We start from the raw sequence: 6497 nt of genomic DNA, 5'->3' as shown, positions 1-6497 counted from the left end.
CTTTCCCAAGGAACAGGAGAACATGAGTTATCTTTCTGCTGTTCTTTGGCAGTTATAGAGAGGCGTGACTGGCTGCCTAATGATATTTTCCATATTGTTTATCTTTTCTTCCCTTTGAGTGCCACATGGTCTATCATTCCCTCAGCTCAGATATAGGCCCCAAGGGGACTTAGTCTACAAAAAAACACAGAGCTAAGCAATAGTGATTAAAACTCAAAACGTTTTAGGCATACTGCTGTTGTTAGTAACACTGGTTTCAAATTATTTCCCTCCTCTCTGTGTCCCCTCTTGGAGACTTGTTATGAGCTCCATGATGCCATTTGTCATCCAGCTGAGCTATGCCAACACAAGATGAATGGAGGGGTCCCACTACACATCACATCACCAAAAACTGTTTTGTAAAGCTATCCTCAGCTATAATAAAAAAATTCCTTTTTCTTGTGTTCCTATGATGATCTTAAATTCTTCATGCCATATGTTTCCAAGTCCCATCAGTGGACAGACAGTAGTTTGTATCATTTTCTGTTTTCACTTTTTATTTCTCAGGTGCTAACACAACTTGAAAGACTCAATCATTTTCAATTTCAACCCCTTGCAAAAAGATTTACTGTTGTGGGGTTTTTTCCCCCACTGTGGGCAACTTTTTAGTTTTTCAATCTGTTATTTCATTTGAACTTTGCTTATGTGGCTATGCTGCTTTTCAGTCTGGCTGCAAGTCCCTCTCCAAGAGCTTTTGAACCTTCTTGATGAATTTTGCTCAGATTTGACAGAAGGGCAGAAAGACAGAATTCTCAGAAACAATCATGCTCCTACAAGATCTGTTAATACAGACATTATGATAGAGGAGTGAGAACTAAATTCATGCCCTGACTGAGCAAACATTATTGTTTCTCTTGGCAGCTGGTACTTGCTGGCCCACCCGCACCTACTGCTTCTTGCTTTGCAGGGATGCTGTCCATGGAGTGGGAAGGAGACGAAATTAATGCAGTGGGGATGGAGACGAGCTGAGGGGCACAAAGAGCAAGTCTGTTGGGAATCAGGCCTTGCTGCTTCCAGCTCTCCCCACAGGAATTGTTTTGTGGCTAAATTAAATATATATTGTTTTATTTCAAACACGTGGAAAGCTTGACTTCGGCATCAAATGGCATTATTTTTGTGGACGTAAAGCCAGTACCTTAATATTATTTTAACAAAGCCTTCTGAAATGCACATACATTTCCAGTCAGCCAGATTCTTCCTTTTTGCTGAATACTGAACATTCTTTTCTTCCCCTCACTGTTGTCTTTGGCTGTAGAAATTGTACTTTCCACTTTCACAAAAACTGTAGGGGCATTATGAATGCCTGTATTTTTCTCGAGCAGACTTTTTGCTTTCTAACAAAATGCTTACACTAAGTCACTCCACACAAGTTCAGCTTTCAGTGTATGTGTGCAAAGCACAAGGTGCTTATCTACTTTGCCTGTGTAGTTGCAACTGAAAATTAAATTTGCCTTTGTGTTTTCTACTTGAGTGCTATGGTGAACGCTCAAAAAGATGTCACGTTCTTCTTCAGCTGCCTGAATGCCAATGTGATAGACAAAGAGATTTATCTCCAAACAGTACAAAATTGCTCTGGGGTTCTTAAGGAAAATAGGAACACAATTACTCATTATTGTTTGTCTTACTAATTTGTTTTCTCCACAGTTTTAAGTAAAATATCTTAACTGAAAGTTTATATAGTGAGGTGTTGGCCTTGTAAGGAGTGCTGTATAATGTTTCACATTTTCTAATCAAATTACAAACTTTGATTACCATCTCCTGACAGCACTCTCAGCAAGAAGAAAATGTCATTATTCCTACTATGCTGACAGGAAAGTGAGGTGATTTATCCAGGGTCCCTCTGGAAGTGGCAGAGAGGGGGCTGCAGTAAGATTCTGGCCTACATTTTGGTGCACAGAGTGCCAAAGTTCCTCACTTAGCTACTTACTTGCAAAATCTTTCTCAGTATTTTATTAACCTCTTTTAGCATGTGTTTCTTCCACGCAGAGAGCTTCAACCCAAGAGGCAATTAGCCATATGCATTTTTGCTCAGTCTATCAAACTAGTGAAAGAGCCAGGACTGCCCTACAATACAAATATCAAAAGCCACACATAGACATGACTGCAGTTTCAGCCCTCTTGCCTTCCTAGACAACAGCAGTATAATAGTTTGGGGACAGCTTTCCATTTAGCATTACAGGGCTGCACCAGGAATTTTGCAGATATTGCAGATGCCATCACTGCCCTGTTTCTATTCAAATTTTTGAGGCTGCCCAGGAGCCTGGCCACAAGTCTATGGCTGACAGCCCATGGCACATGTTACCCTTGGAGACATTCTGCTGATGTTATGTCTTTCATGCTAAGTTATTGCTACTTAAAATTCAGCAGTTTGCCTTGCTCTTGTCCTTATTTTCAGGAGGCACCAGTGAGGATTCATTTCACCTGGCTTTAACTATGCCATCAGCCAGAGTGAACTCAAGGTGAGCCATTTCAGCTCCCCGTGTGCTGAGCTGTTCTAGACATCCAGTTTGGGATGGAATGGGTCACTTCTTGGAGCTGCCTAGAGGAGGGAATCTTGGTGACTAAGTCTGACTAAATGCTTGTGCTGGTTAGCACAAGTCAGCTGAGGTGAATCACACGACAAAGAGCCTCCAGACACAAGAGGCAGAGCGCTCCAGCGGGGAGTTGCCTTTATCTCTTCAGCTAAGGCATTTTGGAGGATTTGGGATGCTATTGGTACTTTTACATAACACCCGGTCCAGGCTGGATTTGAGACTGCACGAGGTCTTTGGGAAGCCAGTTCCAGTGCTTGACTGCTCTCATTTTGAAGAATTCCTTCCTATTAACTAATTGGGATTTCTCTTGCTGCAGCGTGGGACCAATGCCTGTCATCTGTTTGCTGTGCATCTTGGAGAAGAGTCTGGCTCCACTTCCTCAATTACCTTCCACCAGTTGTAGGCAACAGCTAAAGTACCCCCTTAGCTCCTACTTCTCCAGGCTGAATGAACAAACGAGACCCCTCAAAAAGTGACAACAGTGGAATTTCCAATGTTTTTATGACTTTTAGGATGAAATTCCCCAAAGGCTCATTCCCTATTTATTTATTTATTTTTAATTTCAAGTATTGACCAAACTGATGGCTGATTCTCGGGTCTGCAAAAGTACTCTCTATGGCAATAAATTCTCACTGGATCATTGCAGGCACATCAGAAGAGACAATGTTGTCCTCAAAACTAGCTGGAGTGGGAAAGAAGGATCCCAGAAGGAGAGTGGCTATTGGGCATGGCATCATGTTTTGCCCCGGCATTCGTACTTTGGGGGAGTTTTGCAGAGGGACACGTTCATCTATGCACATGCAGTGGATGTGGAGTCAGCAAGAGAGCCCAGGTTGCTTTGGTCCCAATCCAGCAGCTCTTGTCAGCCGGGCATGGGCTCACTTTGGTTCCACACAAACGTAAAACTTTATTTAAGACCTCCTGGAGTTTCCCTTCTTGGCCTGGGGATTTCACCAGGTTTGTTTACTTTGTAAAAACATACACGTGGAAAGAGTATAAAGAGGTTAACTCTAGCAACAGTGAGCGGCGGCAAAGGCGATGCAATAAAAACTGAAAATAAAGCCCGTTTCGGGGAAAGTTAAGAGAAACCATCTCCTCACAGCAGTGGAAATCATGCCGCGGTCTTTTTCCACTCCTCTCCCACCCGACAGGCTACTTTATGACAAATTCCACAGCTGAACAGTAGTACGGTTTTCCCCTTCGCGCAGCGCTGCGGGGCTGATGAGTCACTGTCCCTTTTCGGCTAATCACCGAGCTCAGACGCGGGCTGTGCCTCCCGCGGCCCCGCTGTCCCCCACGGGAGCCACCCGGGCCCCCACCAGGCCCCTCCGAGCCCCTCTCGCGGGCGGCCCCTTTAAGGGAGGCCGGCCGCGGGGCGCTGCCATGGCAACGGCGTGACCGCCGTGACCGGAAGTGAGCGGGGTCAGAGGCCGCGGCAACATGGCGGCGGCCCTGGCGCCCACGGGCGATGGCGGCGGCGCGGCGGCTCCCTGAGCTCCCCCCGCCGCGGCGCTGCCCCGTCCCAGGTGAGGGAGGGAGGGAGGGACGGACGGACGGATGGATGGATGGATGGAGGGGGGGCCGGGCCGCTGTGCTGGCGGTGGCAGCGGCGCCGGGGCTGCGCAGCTGCCTTGGTCTCGCCGGTTCGCTCCCGCCCGCCGGGCTCTCACCCGCCTCCCGTTTCTCTCCAGGCATGGTCGCCGCGCTGTAAGAGGGCCGGGAGCGGCGGCGATGGAGGAGAGCGCTTGAGCCTGTCTGCGGAGGCGTTCCGTGTGTGTGAGACGTGTACGGTACCCGAAACCTCGGTTTCAGTGCTGCTGGTTTTGTTGCACCTGGAGGAGTAAATAACCGGAGGCCTGTAGTTATAGTCTCATCCTTAGTATCTTTCCTTTTGGGAAAAAACAGAGTGTCTTGTTTTGACTTGCACATACACGGAAGCCAGTCAGTTTTGTTTGCAGCTGTAGCTGGGTGGTTTTCCCTGGTTATTGTGTCTGTTGTCACTTTTCCCGTTAGTATTGGCGTGAGTGCTGCTGTCTGGGCTGGATGTGCCCTCTGGCAAAGCTAAACTTTGACCTCAATGGCCTCTTGCGCAGTAAGTGCAGGGTGAGTGCTGGAACAAGGCTCGTAGCTTTGCACAACCGGGCTGCTCAGCACATAGCTGTGGCTGCAAGAGGCTGCGCACTAAAAATAAAGCCTGGAATTAAACTGGGCATGCAGCCTCACACTGGTGCTTGTGAGTATTCATTGCAATACAGTTCTTGGTCACTGCACTGCTTTAATCTCCACTTTTGCTAGGGCACAGAGTGGACTACACTAATGGGTAGTAGTGTATTTTGCTTGTTGGTTGAAAGCAGCACCATGTCTGCCTTATTTCATAGCAGCTGTCTGTTCTTTTCAAGACACTACCTAGCTTCTGCTTTTGGGCCATTGGACTTTTCAGTTGTAGATAGCATGGTAATATTTTAACGTTTCTCAAGCATAAGATTGTTCCACTGTAAAACAGAGAGATTAACAGATGGGTCCCCCTCCATCCTGCTTCTTACTTAACAAATGGGGAAACTAGGTTAAAAAAAACAAAGCCAAAATATGTCTTAAAGTGAACACAGAAATCTAAAATGAGTTGCTTGACTTTGTAATCATGTTTTATAGTATTATCTAATAATCTGAATGCAAAGCTGCAGTGGAAGCTGTACCTCAGGAGATCAAGGTACCCTTAAACCGTGTGAATGCATAGTTTGGTCAGTGTGTGGGCTGCAGCTGAAGAGTGTGGTCTCACTCCTTTCCATCGCTGGCCATGGGTTCTTGTTACTCTCTTTGTAGTGGATTTAGTGGTTGGATGATTTCAGGGACAGTTGATCTAACAGTTTTATGGGGATGGAAGTTATTCCACTGAGTGCTTGCTCTGATATGAATGAAAGCTGTTTCTCCTTCTGCACTAATGTAAACCAGCTGTGGGTCGACCATAATGTGAAACTGTACCTCGAGAAACCAAATCTCAAATTGGTCATTCAGAAAGTCAGAACTCCACCTCAAACTTCTGAAAAGTTTTGATTTTAAAAAAGAAAAGTCAGCCATGTGTAGGGAATATGTGGTGAGAGTGAAGAGAGTATAAGCCTGTGAAGGAACTTCCATCTTTCCAGAGTTTTTTCTCCATTCGCTGCTTGCCAAAGTGTTTCCATGCTGAAAGAGGGAAGTCACTTACAAACCTTTATTTAGACCTCAGGGGCTAGTCCACCATGTGTACTCAGTGAGGCAGAATCTTGAAGGAAAGATAATTTTGTACCCTGCTGTGAAAGCCAGACTGAGGCTGTGCAGGGAAACCTTGATTCTGGTATGGTCCAGCTCCTCAGTCTCAATGAGTTTTGCTTTTGTGGAGTTGCCTGCCCTCCCCACAAAAGCAATCTGGGAAGAAGATTGGACAGAAGTGTAATGAGGTGTCATCTTCACACTCACGTGGGGTTTTAGGGGTGTTAGGATTTGCTGGATCAAGTAACCCTTTCTCATTCTCATGTGGGAGGCTGTCGTGTTTTATCTGTTCCTGCAGAGCCTTTACTCCTTCAGCGGCTATTTTTAGTAAAGCCAGGTTTTTAATTCTTAGATTCTTAATCATCTGAACTGCCTCAGGTGCAAATCCTCTTGTCCTTCTGCTGGCTTTCTACCTGATTCTGTCCAAGACTTTTCCCCATAGAGTTTCGTTCTCTTAATTTTTGTTTAGGCAGTCTCATGTATGTCTTTTCTTTCCTATCACTTGTCCCATCCTTCAGTGTGCTGCTAACCCTTAGTCCTCCCAACTCTGCTTTGCCAAAGCACATTTTTTTACTTTTACTGGCTGCTTCTTCCAGCTTCTTGGGACATGCAGAGTCTTTGTCTCAATTTATGCTTTCCTCCTCCTTTTCATCATTATTTACAAATGATCAGTGTTTT

The 6497-nt window shown here is 45.8% G+C and overlaps 1 protein-coding gene across 3 annotated transcripts in view; it reads left to right on the top strand.

Annotated features, from left to right (window-relative positions):
• Positions 1-3989: 3989 nt before the first annotated feature.
• LCLAT1 (lysocardiolipin acyltransferase 1) overlaps positions 3990-6497 on the top strand; it is a 113197-nt gene continuing 110689 nt past the window's right edge. For 2 of the 3 annotated variants that reach the window (XM_042051613.1, XM_042051612.1), the window contains exons 1-2: positions 3991-4099; positions 4265-4358. The gene's annotated coding sequence lies outside the window, so the exon portion shown is untranslated. Of the gene's footprint in view, positions 4100-4264; positions 4359-6497 lie in introns of all 3 variants that reach the window. The other variant, XM_042051614.1, reaches the window with a different exon arrangement.

Source organism: Corvus kubaryi, unplaced genomic scaffold (genome assembly GCF_017639235.1).
Source record: "Corvus kubaryi isolate FWS band 111438036 unplaced genomic scaffold, C.kubaryi_AGA036_p1.0 76, whole genome shotgun sequence".
Lineage (NCBI taxonomy): Eukaryota > Metazoa > Chordata > Aves > Passeriformes > Corvidae > Corvus > Corvus kubaryi.
The sequence above is the reverse complement of the archived record's forward strand: the minus strand, read 5'-3'. Positions and strand labels throughout refer to the sequence as shown.